The 20588-nt window shown below is 42.2% G+C and overlaps 1 pseudogene; it reads left to right on the top strand.

Moving 5' to 3' along the window:
• The first annotated feature begins 16449 nt into the window (after window positions 1–16449).
• LOC124597612 lies at window positions 16450–16567 on the top strand (annotated as a pseudogene).
• The last annotated feature ends 4021 nt before the right edge of the window (window positions 16568–20588 follow it).

Genomic DNA, 20588 nt, shown 5'->3' with positions numbered 1-20588 from the left:
ATCAAAAAATAGCTATCTTACACCCTTCTTCTCACGCGTCATTCAGTACTGAACGCCGTAAAGTGTCTTGCGGAGAACAAATGTAGATCCAGATGTAGATGCTGATGTTGATGTACACGTTGTTATACTATTTTAAATGTCATGATAGTATTACAGCCTGACAGGCGGATCACATCAATGATGTTGCAATTTGCCACCTGGGTGAGTGCAAAAACCCTTAAAGTATTAGGCGAGACATTACTATATCGTGAACCTTATTTTACAGCTCTCTACACTTTCTGCGTTTCCTCTGAAAAATCATGTTCTTAATGTAAGGGTAGTTTCTATTTTCATAAATTCTTGACACAGACTCTGACACTTTCTGAAGAGAATACGATCGTCTGAAATATCTTGCCGGATTTGTGAGTTGACTGAAATTTAATTGATGGTCGATAGTGCCAAGCTGTTGTAGTGGGTGAGTCATTTGTGGAGATAAAGAAGACTGAAAATATTGCTTATAAAGATTTTCTAGGACCCCTCGCGTCTACGCGTCTTTAAACTGAACCGGCAGACGCATTCCCTGTATATCTTTTTTAGTTGATGCATTTGCAGTCAATGTGGTTTCGCCGTGTAGAGTCCTATCAGAACTAGCTGAACAGCAAGCAAAATGTTCCAAAGACAGTGTACGTTACCCCACTAAAAACTTCTGTAGCTTTTGGCACCAACATTAAACTGCCTTACACCAACGCCGGCGGAAAACAATGCTCCATAATATGAAACGCAAGTATCGCAACTCATTCGCTGCCTATTAGATCGAAAGCGTAGAGTTAGTTGTAGAAAATGGCCGAACTGCAATCTGTCAAGGAATTACACTCCCCCTTTTCATCCACAACCCACCTGTATGAGTCCAGAACGCTGTAGCAGTGTAGTTCACCTCACTGTAGAGCATCATATAATCGTTCAAAATTTCGAGTCGTCAAAATTTTCAGAGAAAGAGCCGTTTATGTTGTGAAAACCTCTTACAAAATTTCAGGAAATGGTTTCCCTGAATACATTACTTCGCATCGCATATTTCCCTCTAGTATCGTGATAATATTATTTGAAACGAAGCTTAAAAATACGTATTTGCAGTCCTTTTCACGCTGCATTCGCAAATGGAAAGGGATGAAAATGCCTTCTGTTGCGACAAAAAGGATAGCAGCAAATTCATCTGTACGCTACAGACGAATCCATGCGAGTACGCTATTAAATAAAGTACTTCATCTTGGAACAGATGTTTCTACGTTCTTTACCTTACAACAAACACACGTAAGGGAGTCATGGCAGCAACGAACCGTGCAGCTGTTAAGCAACTTACGTGATACAAACACTAATACACTGAACATATTACAGAAATATTGTAATACGTCGCTGTGATACCTCTGTAAATGCAAAGAAAATGAGATGTTATTATCAAGGTGCAGCCTTGTGGTGTTCAATTAACAGGTCTGGATTCTTTTGTTCTCCACATACCCTAAATGACAATCATCTGTACTAACACTGAAACAGATCCCATCAGTGAAGACAATGCGTCTCCAATCCTCCATCCAATTGCTGCGCTTATTGCTGTGTTGATTACGTGTCAAACAATGGGACGCCGTTGAAGCCAAATTGCGCCGTGCTTGTGGTCCTAATCCATTCACAGGGGACGTAAATTAAACTGATTACTGAACCTCTGTGTGATGGCATCACTGCCTGATACCGCTTACCTGTGAATATGAAATATAAATTTTTATTTTATTGCCAGGCGTATTAGTGTTACCGCTTTTCCTTGTCTCTTTCATTCTGAAATTAATATGCGTTTACAGAAACCATTCAGAGTACTTACGTGTACCTGATAAAATTAGTTTATTCGCAAAGCATTCCGAATCACTGTTGCTCATCTTCAGTCACCGGAGGCGTACAAAACTGTTGAATACTCCTAAAGTAAACAAAGTGCCTAAAATTAAATTAGGTGATTCCTAAGCTACGAAAATCTTTGGCGCAGTCTTGGCTCCAATCTTTCATGCACATATATCTTCACGCAGGCCTGACGGTTGAGGAGGAACACTTTCTGATATTAGGGTGTTATTGCAACTTGTTAACGATGAATTAAGTGCTTTATAGCAAAAAAGAGTAAGGTGGTATGACATTGCTGGCTGGGAAACCTCGAAGGTTCGGTGGTTGGCATAAAACATCATCCTAAATTACACTAAATGCTCCCTCCGAAAAGTAAGTTACGCGGTTACTTCAGGAGCTTACTCGAAGTATAAATGTTTGCGAAAACATACTTGAGTTCTTAGCAAAACATAATCCAGACTAAATAGGGATCATCATGACGGACAGAAGGATTAGTAACCACAAGATCACTGTAGAGAGACTGAATACTGTAATACCCAAAACCACGAAAAATAAACCCAAAATATATCTGTTTAAAAATGCAGATAAAAAATTCACTTGACGCCCTCCTAAGAGACAGTCTCGACTCTTCTAAACTAACTATGTAGGCGTAGACCGGATGTGGCGTAAATTAGAAGAAATTGCATCGACGGCAATTGAGAGATTATACCAAATAAATGAATAAGAGACAGTTCAGAAAACATCTCAGAACACTGTTGCAGAAGCAACGAAAACAGCATGCCAAATTTAAAAGAATTTGAAATCCCCAAGATTAGCGTAGTTTTAAAGAATCTCGAAATTTAGCGCGGATTTCACTGCGAGAGGCTTTTAACAGTTTCCACAACGAAACTCTGTCTCGAAATCTGGCATAAAGTACACCAGAGGCAATACACAATCAATACATTCACTGCACGATGGCGATGGAAATGTCGCCGATGACACAGACGCTACTGCGGAGTTACTAAATACTCTTTCCTGCAATTCCTTAACCAAAGAAGGCGAAGTAATTACCCCAGAGTTTGGATCAAGATCTGCTGCCAACACGAATAACTTCGAAGTTGATGTCCTCTACCTAGCGAAGTAGCTTAAATCGCTTGATAAAGGTAAGGCCTCCGGTTCAGACCGTATACCAGTGAGGTTCCTTTAAGAGTATGCTGATAAAATAGTCCCGTACATAGCAATCATATTCAATCGCTCACTCGGCGAAAGATCGGTGCCAAAGACTGAACGGTTGCGCAGGTTACACCAGTACTCAAGAAAGGAACTACGAATAATGCGGTGAATTGCAGACCCATATCACTGACGCATATTTGCAGTAGGAGTTTGGAAAATACTCTGTGTTTAAACAATACGAACCACCTCGAAGGTAACGGCCTATTGACACGTTGTCAGCACGGCTTCTGAAAATATCATTCTTGTGAAACAATAATAGCTGTTTATTTACTTGAAGTAATGAATGCTATTGACAGGGGATCTCTGATTGATATCATATTTCTAGATTTCCAAAATGCTTGTGACATCGCCTCTCAAAAGTGACTTCTAGTCAAATTGTGTTTCTATGGGATGCTTTAAACACCGACCCTCATAAGCGACTTTTAATCAAATTGCGTTCCTATAGAGTATTACTTTAGTCGTGTGACTGGATTCGTGATTTACAGTCACAGTTCGTAGTAAGTGACGGAAAGTCATCGAGAAAAACAGAAGGGATGTCCATCATTTCCCAATGAAGAATAATACGGCCTCTTCTGTTTCCAACCTAAATAAGACAATCTGAACAGCTGGCCTAGATAATTTGCAGACGATTTACCGTCTAGTAAATTATCCAGAAGATCAAAATCAACTGAAAGAAGATTTAGACAAGGTACCTGTATTCCGCGAAAAATGAAAATTGACTGTGAACAGTGAAAAGTGAGAAATCACCCATATCAGTACTAGAAGGAATCCGTTAAATTTGCAAAATTTCGGTTACACGATAAACCACAGAAATCTGAAAGTTGTCAATTCAACTAAATACCTAGAGATTACAATAACGAATAACTTAAACTGGAACGATCACGAAGATAATATTGTGGGGAAGGTGAACCAACAGCTATGCTTTATTGACAGAACACTTAAAACATGCAACAGGTCCACTAAAGAGACTGGCTGCACTACAATTTTCCGTCCCCTTCCAAATCAGTTGGCCTATGGGAGTGACAAAGGACACCGAAAACGCTCCAAAGAGAGGGAAGATCGTTTTTTATTATGGCGAAATAGGAGAGAGTGTGTCACGGATACGATACGCGAGTTAGGGTTGCAGTCATTATAACAAAGGCATTTTTCGTTGCGGTGACGTCTTTTCACGAAATTTCTGTCACCAGTTCTCTCCTCCGAATTCGAAAATATTTTGTTGGTGCCCATCTGCAGAGGTGTAAGTGATCACTGTAATAAAATAAGAGAAATCACAGTATTCACGGAAACATTTAAGTGTTCGTCTTCCCCTCGTGCTATTCGAAACTGGAACGGTAGAGAAATAGTCTGAAGGTCTTTCGATGAGCTCTCTGCCACGCACTTAAATGTGAATAGCAGAATAGTCATGTAGACGGAGATGTAGAAGGACAGGTCCAGCCACCTACTTGGAAGGACTTTGTCCTCTCCTTCCCCCACAATGACACATTTCATCGCTAACGGTGAGAGTTGTGAAGGTGTGGAGGAAGATCGTCTTAAATTACAAATGTAAGTGCTTGGTAGAGCATCTGTGCTGAAGCTGCTTCAGCCGCAGCTAGTGCAAAGACAACGTACTAACAAACTGCCTATTGGCAGTACCCAACATTTATTTTTCTGATTCCTTACTTCACCGAGTGTTTGGCTCTGTTACACTTGTGATATAATTTGTTTCGGGACTCACTGAGTGAGACCTACCACGTAATAAAATTCGCCAACACGGAAGTTCTGGCTGTAGAGAAACACTATCACACGCGCTTGTTCAGAGAAGCTGTAGAAATACAAAAACACACGAACAGCTTCAACAAGAAAGAGGAAAGCCTTAAGGTAAACGGATCCTGGTTACCCGTACTGCAGCAAACGACCGTTGCAGATAGCAAGAGGAGAACCGCACCGGAAATGACCGAGGAGAAGCCCTCGGACGTTGGCGCGCCAGGTACGTATAGCCTGCGACCGCGAGCTCGGTTCCAGTTCACCACCGACAATGGAGGGTGAAGCTTTGACAATGCCAGCCACTTGTACTGATGAAATGTCAGTGAAATCATTAGATGAACGTCGGCTGAAGAACCCGAGACAGAAGCCAATAGGCAGTTTGTCAACAAGTGACCACGAAAGCCTTAACAATTTTGTACAATGTACTAACGATAAATTTGGCCAGTATGCACAAATGACGACACTGTCTCAGCATAGCAACACTTGGTAGTAAGCCATGTTACCTTTTCCTACTTAATCATTGAAGTTGAAGACAATGCTCTTGTAATGCAAGTCATCTGTGCTTTTAACAAAATTTTTCATTATTTTCAAGTTGGACAAGATGAATCAAAAAGTTATTTTCCTTTAACAGCATTTTTAGTTTTACTTTTTATGAAACAGTGGTTAGGTACAATAACTCTGCTTCTAACAGAATTTGATTTTTCTCTTAAATTCAGCAAGTATTAAACTAATATTGTCAATAAAAGATACAATTAATCTTCTTTTTGCATAATCTGATTTTGCTCGTGGATTGAGAACTTATTAAATGAACTTCGACAGTGAAAGAAGTAAATCTATTGACATTCGAATTAGTTTAACCAGTTGGATGCGATTAACACTGTGGTTGGACCCTTATGGAAGGAAGACTGTATGGAAGGAACAGCGTTAATGTGTCTTAATGTGTCCTTATTTGTGCAGCTCGCTGGCACGACATTAAAGAAATTAAATTCCAACTGCAAGTTAAGCCAGCAACTTAAAAAGGGAAGTGCTCAGATTTCAGATCGCACTAAAATGGATTGCGAAAACTCACCTCTACTCCAAGACAGCAAGATCTACAAGCAACCACAGATGGCCAGCAGCTTTTATCAAAATCGGTCAGCGTTTGCGTCACTCGAACCTGTGTCCCACTCTCTCCGAAAAATTCCTTTCTCCTGCCCAACGTCCAGCCTCTCGAATTTCACAGGTAGAGGGGCTAACTCTATATCAGTGCCAAAATTACGGCCGGGAAATGCCAGAAAATTTTCTAAAAATCAGGGAAAAGGCAACAAACTTCCTCCTCTCTGCGTACAGGAAGCACATTTTTAACATTTACGAAGTTAGCACTGGACTCAAACCAAGTGGTATTCGATTGGTCGATTCGTCCGCTCCCTGCGCTAGGCAAACCACCGTAAACCCATCGACTGAATCAAAGTTTTGGAGTGAACAACAGAGGCGCCACTCCAAAGTTCTCTGGTGCCAGTCCATCGCCGCTGCTACAAACACTCGAGAGGCGGCAGTATGAGACCTTTCAACCGTTAGGCCCTCCGCATGAGTGGGAGGGGTGGGGGTGTTGAAGTGGTAAGATTAGCCGACAGACTATTTCGCAACAAAAGGACCCTCAGCTTGATGCGATTCTTCCTTCTTACAAACACGCACACACGCACACATACACATACACACACACACACACACATACATACACATAACCCAACAGACCGCGGCGTAAAACTAAAATAATATACTGGACCTGATAACAATCGATGCCACATAGTTATATGTGACGATCATGTCAGAAGTGAAAATTACTGTAATGGGTGTGTGTGTGTGTGTGTGTGTGTGTGTGTGTGTGTGTGTGTGTGTGTGTCTGTGTGTGTGTGTGTGTGTAGTATAGTGTTATGTTTGTGTTGGATAATGAAGAGAGAGGTCGAAACCCGGTCCCGAGCCGGCCGGTGTGGCCGTGCGGTTCTAAGCGCGTCAGTTTGGAACCGCGTGACCGCTACGGTCGCAGGTTCGAATCCTGCCTCGGGCATGGATGTGTGTGATGTCCTTAGGTTAGTTAGGTTTAAGTAGTTCTAAGTTCTAGGGGGCTGATGACCTCAGTAGTTAAGTCCCATAGTGCTCAGAGCCAACCCGGTCCCGACCCATAGCTTACTCCTCTCAAACAGCCGAACTAAAGATTCCCATCTGAAGGACGGACCACAAGCCCTCACTTCATGAGTGTGGAGAGGATTAGAATTTAACGCAGGACATTGGCATAAAGACTGGTAATCAGGGATTTTACGCCACCATCCCTCCTTCCCTTTGCCACAAAGTCAAAGGGAAAGCAGCCAACAGCACGTGGCGGACGCAGGCTGCTATCTATCCAAATACTGGCCATCACTGATATTGTCGAAGTGTCTGTAGCAAGAGCCCCGAGTTACTATCCGAAATAAACAGTAGTAATGCCAATACTGTATTACGTACCGAAAGCTGATTGAAACCAGACATAAACAGCAGTGAAATTTTGAACTCGGATTGGACAATCTTTAGGAAGGATAGGACTGATGCTATGGAGGTGGTGTGTTCATTGCAGTTAAAAGCTGTTTAAACGCAGTTGAGATCGATGCTGGGTTGGACTGTGAAATAGTCCGGATAAAGCTGTCAGTCAGACAAGGAGCACTATGAGACTTAACTTCTGAGGTCATCAGTAGCCTAGAACTTAGAACTAATTAAACCTAACTAACCTAAGGACATCACACACATCCATGCCCGAGGCAGGATTCGAACCTGCGACCGTAGTGGTCTCGCGATTCCGGACTGTAGCGCCTAGAACCGCACGGCCACTCCGGCCGGCAGACAAGGAGTGACCATTGTATTAGGATGTTTTTATAGTCCACCAGCATCCGCAACAAACGTCGCAGAACATTTCAGGGAAAGTCTTGAGGACATAGGAAATAAATATCCAAATTATCCATTAGTTATAGGTGGAGACTTTAATCTGGCGTCCACTGACTGGGAAAATTACACGTTTATCACAGCGGTCAGAAGCGAAGTCTCGTGTGAAGTTATTCTAGGAGCGCTCTCAACATCCACCCTTGAGCATTTGGTTATAAAACCAATTAGAGATGGGAACATATTAGATACCTTGGCGGCAAACAGACCTGATCTTTTTCAGGAAGTTAATCTAGAAGAAGGTATTAGCGGCGATAATGTCGTTGTTTCTTCTATGTCAGTGCAAAAAAAAAGAAGGAAACAGCGTAGAGTTTTCTTTTTTGGGAAAGCAAATAAAACTGTCCTTAATGAATATCTTCATGGTCAGCTCCAAACATTCATTGCGGATACTGAGCATCTTTGGTCGGACTTCAAAAGTATTGTCCACCACGTGCTAGAGAAATATCTGCCTAGCAAAAATATAGGGGAGGGAAAGAATCCACCCCGGTTCAACAAACATATAAGGAAGTTGCTGAGAAAGCAGAGAATTTCGCGCAGTCGTTTCTAACGTAGTCATTGCCTCGCTGACAAACAGAAGTTATGCGAAATGAAACTGGCTATCAAAAGGTCAGTTGGAGATTCTTTTAACGAATTCGAAAGCAAGATTTTATCTGCAGATTCTAAAATTAATCCAACAAATTTTGGTCGTATGTAAAATCTATGAACGCTACAAATAATTCAGTACCTTCTCTTGCCGACAGTACGGGTAATGTAAGGGATGAAAATAAAGAGAAGGCCGAAATTCTGAATCTAGCTTTCAAATACTGGTTTACGGTAGAGGACTGCAGCACCATTCCCCCTTTCAATTGTCGAACAAACGCAAGAATGGCTGACATAGTGTTTAGTGTATCTGGGATTGTAAAACAGTTAAGACCCTTAGATGCCAGGCAGGCATCTGGCCCAGACGGTACCCGATAAGATTTTATGTTGACTACGCTGCAAATAGCACCATTCTTATCCATCATCTATCAGAGATCATTGGAACAGCGGAAAGTTCCATGAGACTCGAAGAAGGCCCAGGTCATAGCGATCTATAAAAAGGGTAGAAAGTCGGATGCACATAATTACCGGCCAATTTCACTGACATCGATTTGTTATAGAATCATGGAACATATTTTGTGTTCAGACAAAAGGACCTTTCTAGACTCTGAGAAGATCATCTGCAGAAGCTAGCACGGTTTTAGGAAACAGCGGTCTTGCGAGACACAGCTGGCCCTCATTGTGCATGATATACAACAGGCTCTAGATACCGACTCACAGGTTTATGCCATATTTCTCGACTTTAGAAAGGCGTTAGACTCAGTTCCGCACTGTCGCTTGCTCCAAAACGGTGCGCTTACTGTCTGTCCGATGTTATATGCGGTTCGATAGAAAGTTTTCTAACAGACAGAGAGAGCAGTATGTCGTTCTGAATGGGGAGACGTCAACAGAAACAAGTGTAACTTCAGGTGTGCCCCAGGGCAGCGTAATAGGTCAGCTGCTTTTTACGATTTACATAAACGATATGGTTGATGGTATTGACAGCGGCATTAGACTGTTTGCTGATGAAGGTGTAGTCTACAGGAAAGTAGTGTCACACGAAAGTTTTGAACAAATCAATGAGCATTTGCAGAAAATAAATGCGAGGTGTACTGACTGGCAGTTATCTCTCAAATATAGTAAGTGTAACCTACTGCGTATAACAAAGCGAAAAATCCCCATTAATGTACGAGGACAAAATAAATGCCCAGTCTTTGGATGCGGTAACATCCGTCAAATATCTGGGTGTGACTATTCGAAATGATCTCAAATGGAACGATCATATCACACAAGTAACGGGTGAGGCGAAGTCTAGATTGCGGTGTATTGGCAGAATCCTGAAGCGATGCAGTCCTTCAACAAAGGAAATTGCGTACAATACTCCATTTCATCCAGCCTTAGAGAATTGTTCGTCTTTATGGGACCCATACCAGTTGGGTCTGATTCAAGAGATTGAGAAGGTCCAAAGAAGAGCGACAAGATTCGTGACTGGTACATTTAGCCATCGCGAGACCGTTACACATCTCATAGAAAGTTTGAAATGGGACACACTTGCAGATAGACGACGCGGTAAACGGAAGGTGCTGCTCACTAAATTCCAAAATCCGATCTTCGCCGAGGATGTAGAGCATATATTATTACCAGCAACTTTCAAATCGCGCAATGATCACCAGGCAAAGAGGAGGGAAAATAGAGCTCGTACTGAGGCGTTCAGACAATGGTTTTTCCCTCGCGCGATCCGCGAGCGGAACAGAGAAAGTGGGGGGAATATGACTTCGGCGCGAATAGTGCCCTCCGCCACACACCACTTGGTGGCTAGCGGAGTATATATGTAGATGTAGATGTAGATCATCAGACGACAACCAATGTATTCAACGAGATAAGTGATCGAGACTGCTTAAAGTTAACTGCTAATAGACAATAATACGGTAATTCGCGCCACAGAAAATACGTGTTCATTCGTGTTTCACATTTGCAACTTAACGCTGATCACCAATGGTTCTAAATTCGTCGTAAAGAAGGTAGTTTAAACAAAAATTCTAATATTGTATTGGCAAGCGGAAAATACATTAATTTTAGCATGGAATTTTCTATCTGAGTCGTTATGTCGTGTTTGTCTGATTTCATTCCCTGTATGTTTCTCCTTTTTTCTGTGTGTAACTCTCAAAATTCCATCGACTGGGTTAAAGTGTAATACGGAAGAAGTGGCTAAGTTTCAACCGTGGTAAAAGAGTTCTTAAATATTTTGTCCTCAAGCACTTGTCTGCATTGAATACACGCTGCAGAAAGACAGTCATTGATACAGTTGGCGTATAAGAATGTGACTTTCCTCCGTCTGTTGTGATAAATACATCGGAAGAGAAATCGCAAAATGTGCTCTCCGAAGATAATCGTCACCAATGGAAAGGCTTTAGAGCTACTTCAAAAACTTTGCTTTTCATGAATATTACCCATTAAAACATTTTACTTCTGAATTATTTATTACGCCTTATGAAAGTAATTAGCACGCTGCCTTGATTCTGTTTACCTATTATAAAATACATTAAAGGAAGTTTGCCTCTTGCTAAGGCTCTAATGCATACATACTTGTTTATGCAGTACGCACAGAACTCTCGAACAAAATTTCTTTTTTTTATCATGGTTGCCACTCTTCAAGCCTGACATAAAATGCATTTTCAATATTTGATCGAAAGTATCCGGACACTCCTGTGTAATGTGACATTGTCACTAGATGTCATTAGAGGCGGAATCGCCGGTACAAAAGGCAACCGTTGGTGACGTGATTGTGAGGTAGAAACGCGTAGGAGCATCCACTGCTAAACAGAGACCAGTCTTCTAGGAACGTATGCTCCCGGAATTTTACCGGTGAACCACACACTGCGGTGCAGAAGGCCTCTCTTGCCGCGTCTGCCACCAGAGTTCTTGACTGAGCGTCTGCATGACGCCTTCACGATTTCCTAGTGAAGATATTACGAAACGCGCTGCTCTTCTTTGGATATTCTCTATTTCCTCTGTCTGGTAAGGATCTCAAACTAATAAGCAGTATCCAAATATAGCTCGCACAAGGGTTTTCTAGTTTATTAACAATTATACAATGAAGGCTTTCACGACCGGATGTTTCAGCTGCTGAGAATTTTTCCGAGTTGTATGGCCGTGGTCCAAATCTTCAATCCCTGACTTGGACATCTTTGGAGGTGCTCCTGGCTGTGCTGAGTCTTGCCGACTGACAAGTCGGAAGTCAAAGAGCGGCGTAAATACTGTGGAAAGTGGGCGTGGTCTGCATTTCACGTGATTGCAGAGATAAACCTTGTCAAAGACAATTTTTACATGGAAAAATTCGAACAATTAGCTCTGGGAAAAGCGAGTAAGAAACCATGTCTATGGTATCGATATGTGGATGATACATTTGTTGTTTGGTCACATGGCAAGAAACCATTAGAGGAATTCTTTTGTTATTTAAATAGTCTAAATCAAAAAATTCAGTTTACCATGGAAATGAAGAAAGACAATGCAATATCCTTCTTGGGTGTCTTCGTCATGAGACAGACTGATGGCAGCTTGAAACATAAAGCCTTTCGGAATGTTACACATACCGACAGATACTTGCATAAGGAGTCCAGTCATCATCCACAGCAGAAAAGAGGTGTAATTAAAAGTCTAGTGGACAGAGCAAAAAGGATTTGTACGCCGGAACACCTGGACGCCGAGTTAAAACATCTAAAGCAGGCTTTTGAGAAGAATGGGTACTCTAATAAGGAAATAAATAGTGTTTTGCGACCGAATAACAGGAGACCTAAGGACAACGATACGACACAGCGATGGAAGAACACCGTTTCTCTACCCTTCATCAAAAAAGTAACCCATCAAATCGGCAAGATTCTAAGGAAACATGACGTTCGACCAATTTTCAGACGAACTAAGAAAACAGGCCAAGCACTTCGTTCCGTTAAGGATAAACGTCCCCCTCTGTCTGCAAGTGATGTACATAAGATTCCGTGTACGTGTGGCAAGGTCTACATTGGAACTACAGAGAGAAGTGTGAATACACGGTTGAAGGAACATAAAAGTCTTTGCCGACTAGGGAAAACAGACATACCAGCCGTGGCGGAACATGCTCTTCAATCAGGTAATCACGTAGTGAAATTTTCGGAAACTGAAGTTTTATGTATTATGACGAACTATTATCCACGGCTATATAGAGATCGACAGGAAGTGCAAAATAGCTAAGCAGGGATGGCTAGAGGACAAATGTAAGGATGTAGAGGCTTATCTCACGAGGGGTAAGATAGATACTGCCTACAGGAAAATTAAAGAGACCTTTGGCTAAACGAGAACTACTTGCATGAATATCAAGAGCTTTGATGGAAACCCAGTTCTAAGCAAAGAAAGGAAAGCAGAAAAGTGGAAGCAGTATATAGAGGGTCTATACAAGGGCGATGTACTTAAGGACAATATTATGGAAATGGAAGAGGATGTAGATGAAGATGAAATGGTAGATATGATACTGCGTGAAGAGTTTGGCAGAGCACTGAAATACCTGAGTCGAAACAAGGCCCCCGGAGTAGAAAACATTCCATTAGAACTACTGACGGCCTTGGGAGAGCCAGTCCTGACAAACTCTACCATCTGGTGAGCAAGATGTATGAGACAGGCGAAATACCCTCAGACTTCAAGAAGAATATAATAATTCCAATCCCAAAGAAAGCAGGTGTTGACAGATGTGAAAATTACCGAATTATCAGTTTAATAAGTCACAGCTGCAAAGTACTAACGCGAATTCTTTACAGACGAATGGAAAAACTGATAGAAGCCGACCTCGGGGAAGATCAGTTTGGATTCCGTAGAAATGTTGGAACATGTAAGGCAATACTGACCCTACGACTTATCGTAGAAGAAAGATGAAGGAAAGGCAAACCTAGCATTTGTAGACTTAGAGAAAGCTTTTGACAATGTTGATTGGAATACTCTCTTTCAAATTCCGAAGGTGGGAGGGGTAAAACACAGGGAGCGAAAGGCTATTTGCAATTTGTACACAAAGCAGATGGCAGTTATAAGAGTCGAGGGGTATGAAAGGGAAGCAGTGGTTGGGAAAGGAGAGGATATAAGATGAACATCACCAAAAGCAAAACGAGGATAATGGAATGTAGTCGAATTAAGTCGGGTGATGCTGAGGGAATTAGATTAGGAAATGAGACCCTTAAAGTAGTAAAGGAGGTTTGCTATTTGGGGACGAAAATAACTGATGATGGTCGAAGTACAGAGGATATAAAATGTAGACTGGCAATGGCAAGGAAAGCGTTTCTGAAGAAGAAAAATTTGTTAACATCGAGTATAGATGTGTCAGGAAGTCGTTTCTGAAAGTATTTGTATGGAGTGTAGCCATGTATGGAAGTGAAACATAGCCGATAAATAGTCTGGACAAGAAGAGAATAGAAGCTTTCGAAATGTGGTGCTATAGAAGAATGCTGAAGATTAGATGGGTAGATCACATAACCAATGAGGAGGTATTGAACAGAATTGGGGAGAAGAGGAGCTTGTGGCACAACTTGACGAGAAGAAGGGATCGGTTGGTAGGTCATGTTCTGAGACATCGAGGGATCACCAATTTAGTATTCGAGGGCAGCGTGGAGGGTAAAAATCGTAGAGGGAGACCAAGAGATGTATACACTAAGCAGATTCAGAAGGATGTAGTCTGCATGACGTACTGGGAGATGAAGAAACTTGCACAGGATAGAGTAGCATGGAGAGTTGCATCAAACCAGTCTCAGGACTGAAGACCACAACAACAACATATAGAGAAGCCATCGAAATATATAAACACGGGGGTAATTTTAACAGAAAAGAAGAAGCCATGAAACTCAGTGATACATGGGCTGTGGCGCTATAGAATCGAAGAGAAATTTTTATCTTTGACGTACTATAATCGATAGTTAAAAAAATTTTATCTTTGGCAAGGTTTATCTCTGCAATCACGTGAAATCCAGACCACGCCCACTTTCCACAGTATTTAGGCCGCTCTTCGACGTCCGACTCGTCAGTCGGCTAGACGCAGCACAGCCAGGAGTACCTCCGAAGATGTCCAACGTAGCCTTGTACGAAACGTCAAGGATTGAAGTGTTCCATGGACCACGGCCATACAACTCGGAAAAATTCTCAGTACATTGAGAATTACCGAACCAGCTGATGTTCCCGGTCCATGATGGATCATTGATCGATATCAGTCGTACCACAGCAGGGACGGAAATGGACAGTGGCGCGGTATTGGCGGGGTAGTGCGCAGGCGCTGTATCCGCGCTACGTGTGCATTGCGCGTGGTTGTGCGTTGGGCGGCGCTGCGCGCTGCGGTGGCTACGGTACCTGGGGACCGAGTGCCGGTGGTGGACGGACGCCCACGTTGTGACGCGGGACACGTTCCGCCTGGATGGCTCGGCGACGAAATTGTCACGCTCTGCCGAACTCTCGCGCACTGACCCGCATCGACGATGTGGTCCACGTTGTAGTCGCCCCCAGGCGCTGCTTTAAAGTTAGCCGGCACACGGTGGCTACCGTCATGCACTGCATTACCAACGTTAAACAAGAAAAGTTCCGAACGTTACTTCTGAACAGAGAAAGATAAAGATGTAACGGGTTTGGCCTAACGTAGCTTACTTATATCGGTACGAACAAAACGAGGCGTAGTCACTGCGGTACGAGGCGTACCTCTTGAGTGCGTTTAAATTATTACGAACTGATTGTGTGCTGCCCCGTCACCATCATAGCTGCTTCTGATATAAAATTTTTTCTGTCCCTAGACCGATAATTCCTTAAAGATTTGCTGGTTCGCAGCATTCGAGGGAGAATAAGAGGACCAAAAATAATTTTTGATATTTATTTACTTCGCAATTACAGCCTATTATCTGAAAAGCTAAATAGGCCTTTTTTTTATACATTCGTATTGACCAACTAGGATCACGTTAACAACTTCAGTTCCTCTTCTTCCTTTCTTGTTGTTTCCTATTTTTCCAGTATTCCCTCATTTTCTCCCCATGAAGTCTCTTCCTTTCTTCTGTCCATGTTGTTCCCGATTTTTTATTTCTTCTGCTTTGAAAGCCTTCCAAATTTAGTATTTTGTTTTTAAAACGGTTTCTTTCTGCCATTTCTGATTCTTTGATGTTGTTTCTTTCAAGATCTTTTCTTTCAAGATCTTTTCTTACTTCTTTAATTCATGCTATTGTCGATTTCGTCTTCCAGAAATATAGGAGTATTTGTTTTGTTAGTCTATTTCCATCCATTCGGTAGAGATGTCCAAAATAGGTTAATCTTCGTTTGGCCATTACTTCAGATATTTTCTCTATATTTTTGTAGATCTCCTCATTACTTCCTATTTTCCAACCATCTGCAGTTTTCATTGCACCCATTATTTTTCTAATAATCCTTCTTTCCAGTACCTCTAGTTTGTCCATCTTATAGTTCATCGTCAGGCATTCAGATCCGTATAAACATTCTGGTCGTACCACTGTGGTGTAGTTCAAAAAATGGTTCTGAGCACTATGGGACTTAACTGCTGTGGTCATCAGTCCCCTAGAACTTAGAACTACTTAAACCTAACTAACCTAAGGACATCACACACATCCATGCCCGAGGCAGGATTCGAACCTGCGACCGTAGCGGTCACGCGGTTCCAGACTGTAGCGCCTAGAACCGCACGGCCACTCCGGCCGGCTGTGGTGTAGTGTTTTAGTTTTGTTTTTCTAGATATACATTTCTTGTTGTAAATATTTTTGGTCAAACCATATGCTCTTTCCATTTTGTTAATTCTTACATCTATTGTAGATTTTTCTAGTCCATTCTGTTGCATAGTTTCTCCAAGATATTTAAATTTATTTACTCGCTCTATTTTACCTATTTGTGTTTCTATGTATTTTGGTGCATTTTTTATATTTGTCATGAATTTTGTTTTTACAGCTGAAATTTTATGTATTAACTATTTATTTCTGACACTTAACTTTTAAATACTACTTCAACTACTACAAGTCTACACTAAGACCCTTGACCAGTCACCTAACTACTAATACTACAGTAAGTACTAGAGAATATTTTCTGTGTGTTCTGTGTTTGTTCGTTTATTTTGGTGCATTTAACCTGTAGACAGCCAACGGCCTTGCCGCAGTGGTAACACCGGTTCCCGTCAGATCACCGAAGTTAAGCACTGTCGGGCTGGGCTAGCACTTGGATGGGTGACTATTCCATCTGCCGAGCGCTGTTGGCAAGAGGGGTGCACTCATCCCTTGTGAAGGCAAACTGAGGAGCTACTTGATTAAGAAGTAGCGGCTCCGGTCTCGTAAGCTGGCATCCGCCGGGAGAGCGGTGTGCTGACCACATATTCGCATCCAGTGACGCCTGTGGGCCTAGGAAGACACGAAGGTCGGTCGGTACCGTTGGGACTTCATGGCCTGTTCGGACGCAGTTTACCTTTAGTTAACCTGTAGATGGTTATCTCCGCTACTGGATCATACTACCCTGGTCAACAGCCATTGTGTGCTGGATTCCTTAGGCGCCGGGCTATACGTCAGCAGCGTTTCCACTACAGCAAGCAATTCCACCAATCACTGTTACGTCTTAAACCCCAGATGATCATTTGCACAAACGCAATGTAGATGGTCACTCGGTGTTGTTGTTGTTGGTTGTTTTTGGGGAAGGAGACCAGACAGCGTGGTCATCGGTCTCATCGGATTACGGAAGGATGGGGAAGGAAGTCGGCCGTGCCCTTTCAGAGGAACCATCCCGGAATTTGCCTGGAGTGATGTAGGGAAATCATGGAAAACCTAAATCAGGATCGCCGGACGCGGGCTTGAACCGTCGTCCTCCCGAATGCGAGTCCAGTGTCTAACCACTGCGCCACCTCGCTCGGTAGTCATTCGTTGGTCACTGACCTCAGTACTTACATGTCAGATATAAAATAATGAATATGTGACATGTAAGAACTGCCTATGTCTTTTGTTGTTAGTCAGATCTTACAATTTTTATATAAAAATGTCTTTTCCTACAAATGTGTAACTATGTTGTAGGCCATTTTAATTGTTTTGATTCTGACGAAGACACTCTTAGAAGTGTTGAAACCTGGTCAATAAGACTAAAAACAACTGTGACCGAGGGCTCATTTGCTTCAATTTTAATTTATAAACGGTCACTGAACCAAGCAGCCATGTTTAAAACAGATTTGCTACGCGAGATAGAAACACTTGCACATGCCACTTGATAGAGGAAGGTTCAAAGTTTTATATTCGCGCAGACACTACACACCCGTACACTCAACATGAGCACCATGCATCGCCCGAGAAACGCTGAAATGGTAATTCATTTCATTCCACACGTGAGTCAAAAGGTCCCTGTTTACTGAATTGACACCTTCAACATTTCAATTTGTCAGCTCTTGAAGATGTAGCTCCCATAGGTGGGACAAAGAACTTGTCTTTTATGTTCTTCCACGGACAAAGATCGTAAGGTGTGAGGTCTTGTGACCTGGAGTGCGGAAAAGAATGAACAAAATCTTATTGCTCACCTCTTCCAATCTTACGTTGTGGGCTAGTATTTTTAAGATAATTCCGCATCTCAAGGTGAAAGTGAAACGGGGCGCCATCGTGCATAATAATAAAGTCGTTGGCATCTTCGTGCAGTTGAGGAATTTCCCAATTTTGCATCCTGTCCATATATGATATTCTTGTCAGTTCCCTAAGCAAAGAAAGAAAGGTCCATAAACTTTGTCAACAGAAATGGCACAAAACACATTCAATATCGGTGTCTCTCTTTCACGTTTGACGACGAGGCCAGGATTTTGTGGACCCCACATTGTTACTGTGGTGTAGTGTTTTAGTTTGTAGTTACCCGATACACGAAACGTCGATTCGTACGAAAGGGTGAGTCGTTCGGAAAAAGTGTCCTCTGCCATATCGTCAAGAACTGAAATGCAAAAATTCGTACCTTCTGTTATGGTTGCCGGCCGCGGTGGTCTCGCGGTTCTAGGCGCGCAGTCCGGAACCGTGCGACTGCTACGGTCGCAGGTTCGAATCCTGCCTCGGGCATGGATGTGTGTGATGTCCTTAGGTTAGTTAGGTTTAAGTAGTTCTAAGTTCTAGGGGACTGATGACCACAGCAGTTGAGTCCCATAGTGCTCAGAGCCATTTGAACCATTTTGTTATGGTTGCCGGAATGCAGTCGCTTCTCTAAGTGCAACTTGTAAGGTTTCATAGGCAGGCGTCGTTTCAGAACACTGCACATCGTTGTCTGAGGAAGTAGAAGTTTCTGGTCTGCTCGTCTTTTGGAATTCCGAGGGCTCCGTGTGGACGCATGTCGGATACGCTCGACATTTTCATCAGACGTGCGTGGCCGATAAGGGCTGTTCCCTTTGCATATGCAAACAGCTTCCAGGAATTTTGCATGCCAATCATAAATTTGCTTATGCAGGGGTGGCTTCTTCCCGCATGGATGGCGAAATGCCAGTTGCACTTGAACTTCGCGCAAATTGCAACACACACATGGTTTCTCTAGTGCTGCAGTCGCCATGTTGCTACAGACTCACACCAGTGAAGCCGTGTCAGAACTTTGAAGGTTCTTCTGTCCAGTGACATGAGCAATGTGTTTCTATCTTTTACAATTTGTCGGTAATAAAGAATTGAAATTTGTTCTTTCCTTTTGAATCACCCTGTATATCCGTACACAGTCGCCGTGCCTCCAGTGCGAACTACGTAACAGCGTGAGGCAGCTAAGACATGCCACACCAAATTTGTCCATACTGAGCAAATACCGTATATCGAGGTGCAGTAATCGCCAAATTATAGCGGACAGCATGGCAAATTTCCTAATGTTCGTTTATAGTCGCCGGATGACGACACCGACTTCGTTTTTTTCTAATGTTATTATATACTGTTTAGGGGCATTTAAAGCAGCTTGTAAGAGAATTTAAATGACCTAAAATGTATGATAACAATAATATTATCTTGGAACTCTTCCATTTGGTCCGTGTTTGCATAGAAAAACAGTAATATCACAAATTGAGTCCGCCTGATGCAAAACACCGTGTTATCCGTTTATTTCTTTATTATCCCAAACTAGTTTCGGCGACAAATATCACCATCATCAGTGGGGTTTTTTTAATCTAAAACATGCAGAAAATGGTATGGTTGTACAAACACAGTAAAACATTATTACATTTTTACAAATCGTCTTTTGAAATATAGTTTTATATTGATACTTTCATACTACCTTATTTATCGTATGCCGCAGCATGTTTTAAGCAATTATTGGAGCTGTTTATGACATATTTTCCGTGTTCTTTTTTCTGTTGCCGTATTTTTACTTAGCGAACATCATGTCATCTGCAACCATGTGATCGTATGTTAGAAAACAAATACTGAAAGGTTAACTTCGTATGTCAGCAGTATATACTTGGGGTTGTGGTAGTGTTGTGGAAACCAGTTATTTAGGTATGTATTTAGCTGTTGCTTAGCTATTCGTGTACTCACGTTCGTTGGATGGTGTGTGGCTGCTTTTTGCACAGAAAAACAAAACTTTTGCACTTTGTTTCCGATCCAGAATATCACGCCCTCTTGCTGTTCGCGTGTGTCGCGAGAGGCGTATCGCAAGTGGCGAGAAAGGCTATGAAAAACTGTAGCGCGAATTACGACGACTTCTGTTCATTATTTACGTCTCTGTGTGTGATGGGGAAGTGGCTCTTTTGCGTGTGTGTGCTTTCTGTTCTGTGTCCTTGGTCAGTTCTCTCAGAGCGGTAAAGAGTGTCTTGTTGCAGAGTGTTGTATTTTCATTTATTACATTTTTCCCTTCGACTATAGCCTCTTGTACGTGGTAATTTTCTTCTATTGTTAGTTGTCGGTATAGACTGTTGCTGTTTCTCATAATGCGTAGATCATTTTCGATATTAGTGGGGTTATGGTTTTTGTTCATTAGATGTTCTGCAAAAGTTGAATGTGTGCTGTCACTTCTTAGAGTTCTCATGTGCTCTGTGTATCTCGTTCGGAAATTTCTGCTTGTTTGTCCTATGTAGTAGGCCTGATAAGAGTTGCAAGTGAATTGATATACTCCAGCGTTGCTAAATTTGTCTGAGGTTTCTCTGACTGGTCTCAGTCTTTTCTGAACTGCATTGTTTGTTCTGAATGTTATTGGGATCCCTTGCTTTTTTTAAAGATGTTTCCTATTCTATGTGATATTTTGTTATTGTATGGTCCGCAGCTCGTGGTCGTGCGGTAGCGTTCTCGCTTCCCACGCCCGGGTTC

The sequence above is a fragment of the Schistocerca americana genome, chromosome 2 (assembly GCF_021461395.2).
Source record: "Schistocerca americana isolate TAMUIC-IGC-003095 chromosome 2, iqSchAmer2.1, whole genome shotgun sequence".
NCBI lineage: Eukaryota > Metazoa > Arthropoda > Insecta > Orthoptera > Acrididae > Schistocerca > Schistocerca americana.
The sequence above is the reverse complement of the archived record's forward strand: the minus strand, read 5'-3'. Positions and strand labels throughout refer to the sequence as shown.